Source organism: Larus michahellis, chromosome 1 (genome assembly GCF_964199755.1).
Source record: "Larus michahellis chromosome 1, bLarMic1.1, whole genome shotgun sequence".
Classification (NCBI taxonomy): Eukaryota; Metazoa; Chordata; class Aves; order Charadriiformes; family Laridae; genus Larus; species Larus michahellis.
Window position 1 is genome coordinate 123,563,035 of NC_133896.1, and position 4,178 is coordinate 123,567,212.

Consider the following 4,178-nt stretch of genomic DNA (forward strand, 5'->3'; position numbering starts at 1 on the left):
GCAGCTCCTGATCTCTTTGTGGCACGGGGAGAGGGTGTGGTACCTCAGAGATGTTGAAAGAGCCGAGTGCTTGGTGCAGGCAGTGGCATCCAGCACACAACCCAGGGACTCAGCAGATCACTGAAGCGGTCAGATTATGAGTAGCAAACCAGGTAGCAGTGCTGTCCACGTAGCATGCCTATTATACAGAAGTCGACTTTCTAATGGGACTTATTTCTGACTCATATCAATATCTTTGGCAGCTTTCTGAGTTCTAGAGATTTTGCTCCTCTAAAGCTTTGGCAAGGAAAAGCTGTATTAAGTACGAGTTTTGGGTCTGTGGGCCAGGTCTTGGACTGAGAGCCACCAAGGCCTGCAGTGAAGAAAAGACTTTTGGCACCATTAACTTACTGTTACTGTGCTTAGCTTCCCAGCACTGTGTGGCCCAGTGGAATGCAGTCCTGCAGTCTGCCATAAAATATTCTACACAATAAATCAATCTAGCTTGTTGCCTAAAGAGGCATGCAACAAGTTGAGCACAGAGATGCCTGTGGCACCAAGAATGAACGTCAAGAAGGGAGTGCACACTGTGGGGGATGGGAATGATAAGGGGGTGCATGACAGGCTTAAAACTGCTCATTTATGCAAATGGTTAGCTCTCCTGTGAGAGAAGCCAGAGATCCAAGTCCCTGCCTGAAGAGAGAAACTTACTTAATCCAAGAAGGTTCCCTACCCACTACTCAAACTATTTTCTCAATCTTGTTTGAGAACCTCAAGTTTGAGGTTTCTCAAGTTTGAGGTTTCTCAAACTATTGTAATTGCAGGGCTCACCTAGCATTTAGGAAAGCATTTCCAGGTGGTACTATGCTGTGTTGTCACAGAGGTTTTCATTTGCAGCCACGTATAGAGGATGTTAATGTTTAAATTATTGATCGTTAACTTTCAATTTTCCTCCATTTTCTCTGCTTGCTTGTTTCATTGCAAGGAAGCACGTGTGCTCCATGACTTTTTTCAGTCACTTTGTAGACCTGATGTCCATGTCCTACAATTCAAAGAACACTGCTTTGGGGTGCTGAGGTGAAAGTGCGCAGGTGTCTTAATCCTTCTTCTGTCAAGCCCTAGCCTCCATGTGCTGATAATCAAACATATGCTCCAATTCTTTCTTATCTGGATAAGGGCTCTAATCATTCCTAAAGTCAATGTCTCAGCTGTGTATTGACTGTAAAACAGTTTCATCAACTACAGGTGAGCTAATTCTTCTCCAGAAATACCTGACAATGAACCGAACCCCTTCCTCCCATTCCCTTCCCATCCCTGGAAATAAAGAGAGACATGTCAATTTGTATCGTTCAGATGAGCGCTCCATCCATTTCAATAAACTTGTTTGTTATTGCACTTTCTTGCTTATATCTTAAGAAATTGTAGTGTGTTGAGCCCTGCAGGGGACACACATGCCAAGTCCCAAAGGGTCCACATATTTCTTGAGTGTCAGATCTAGGAAGTCCTGTGGGTACGCATCTGCAGCGATGTGCTTGTGTGGGGACTTTTGTGGCAGCCATTTAGGAGTCCAGCGACCAGGCTGCTCCAGGCTTTGACAGCTGCTTAGCAGTAATTTTTTAGGATCTTCACTATTTTCTGTGAACTTTCAGTCCTACAGGAAAGGAGAGGAGAGGAGAGGAGAGGAGAGGAGAGGAGAGGAGAGGAGAGGAGAGGAGAGGAGAGGAGAGGAGAGGAGAGGAGAGGAGAGGAGAGGAGAGGAGAGGAGAGGAGAGGAGAGGAGAAAGGGCTAGAAATCTTTGTCAAAGTCATAGCAAACTTTCATCTGGCAGTAAGGGACTGTACAGTAGTATTATATACATACATTAGTATAATATATAATGCACTGCTATTCATTCTTTCCAGCTTCAGAGCACTGTCATACACTGCAACAAGTCGGACTTTTCCTTCCTGCTTTGGTACAAGCTTAACTTCCATTGCTTTCTCTGCAAGTTAAGAAAAGCAGAAGCGGCCTCGATGCAGCATGCTTAGCTGCGGAGTAGTGCACTACAGTGGAAAAATGTCATGACATGTGCATCTGATGTGAATCACCAGCAAACCACAACCTCTCAGTGCTTGTGGTCAGACCTTCGGGTTGTATAAATACAGCTATGGTGATTTACCTTGGTTGAAGACGGACAGGACAGAGAACCAGAAATCAAAGCTTCCATGACCATCCCAAAGCTGCCTTATCCATGAGTAAGGACTGTACTGCCCACATGGTGATTGAGGGTGTGAGAGCCTCCTTGTCCGCCAACTGCTTGTCCCGAGGGTGTCGGGGCAGAACATCTACCAGCAGGTCAGATCCTTACACAGCCCACAGTAACACTTTCTCAGTCCCCTCCCCGCCCCACAAATGGAAGATACCGCTTTGGGAACAACTGAGTTGGATAATTATATTAGTCTCTAAAATGTTCTAAATTTATGAATAAATTTAAATTAAATCTGAATCCAAAATTTCAGGGACTAAACAAAGCGGTGGAGCCCCATGTCCCTATGTGCACTAGGTGCATGAATATGTCTGTCAAGTAAATCCTCCATTTCAGTCAATAGATCATTCAGAAGAAAATAGTCATGGTAAATTAAAATCTATTTTTTAACTTTGCTGAGGGATATGACATATTTATCTTTCTTTTATTCAGGAGTTATCAGTGAACAGAACATTTTTAGAGTCGTTTTAAGTATTTGGACTTGTACAACACACAGCTGAATAGGAACTTATTTGAGCTCATGGACTGTTTCTGAACTATTTGTTTTGGCTTTGACTTTAATGTTCATTTTTTTCCCTCTTTTTTTTATTTTTTTCTGTGGAGGTAGGTGGTGGAAGAAGCATAATTTCACTTCTGTTGCTTCCTTGCAATGACTTAGGAAAGGAAGAAATGAACCTTCAGAGACTGCAGGCTCACTGTGCCAGAGTCAGATCCGCCATCCTTCACAAATGTTTCACTTCATCTTCCAAACTGATGACAATGTTTGTGGAAAGCCAAGAATTTGACAGGGGAGCATAGTGGTCTCCAGAAAAATGTCGTTCTCTAATTTTCTGAATAGAGGTCTAAAAGCTACTGGGCATGGGGGAGGCGGTGCAGAATGGGAAAACAGAGAGAGAAAAACCCACTCATGCACCCTCACACTCACCCATATGACTGAACATTTGCCACTTTCATGGGATGCCAGGTTAAAAAAAAAAACAAAACCAACAAACTCTTTCAGTTTTGCTGAGATGACTCAAAGGACTGGGAAAAGTGAATGCAAGTTCTGTATTTGAACAAAGGTTCCTGATGACTTTTGGGTGTGTTTGCTCAGTGTTAGTCTGATGACAGCCTGATCTTGAAAGAGAACAGGTAAGACTCTGTGATAACTCTAGCAAATCCGTGATGGAGAGAAGCTTAAAAAAGCATAGTGTATGCTCTAGCTCTTGCTTATTCATTGCTAATATGCTGTTTGGCCGCAAAAGTCATGTCCTGGTCACCCTTATGTTGTTGGGATTACATGAATAAAGGAATGTTACCCTGACTCGCCTGCTCAGCCTTCAGCAGATACTCTCTGCAAATATTAGATTACCAGAACAGGGCCCTTTTAATGCAACAGGTACAGGTTGAACATCCTGTACCTAAATGGCTTGAAAGAGCTTTTGGAGCATTTCCAGGATGTCGCATATTCCCTCAGCAGAGACTGTTCAGAGCTGCCCTGTCCTGCGTTAGCGCACAGTACACACAGCAAAACAACGTAATTCCACAAGTAGCACAACATACATATGCTTTTTGCATCTCCCCTTAACAATAAGTTCCACAATGGTCACTGTGCACCTCGCCATATCACATGGCTGTTAAATTCATTCCCTCTTTTCTATCCCCTGTAAATGTTTATCCAGACAAAATATGACATGGTGACTGACATTAGTGGTACTGAGAGGAGGAAAGTGTTTAAGGACATAGGATTTATGACCCTGACAGACACATTGCCATGAACCTTTCACAAGGGACAAAGACTTTACTGCCCTGCCTGCCTGCTCCTCTTCTTTGCCCAAGATCAGCATCCTCAGGACCAACAGTGGAATGGAGCGTTGCTTGGCACTACCAAGGCTCCAGCTGAGAGTCAAACATGTGGCAGGCTCTGATGAAACCAAAACCAGGTCGTGGAGGTAAGTTGGTGCTAAGATCCTG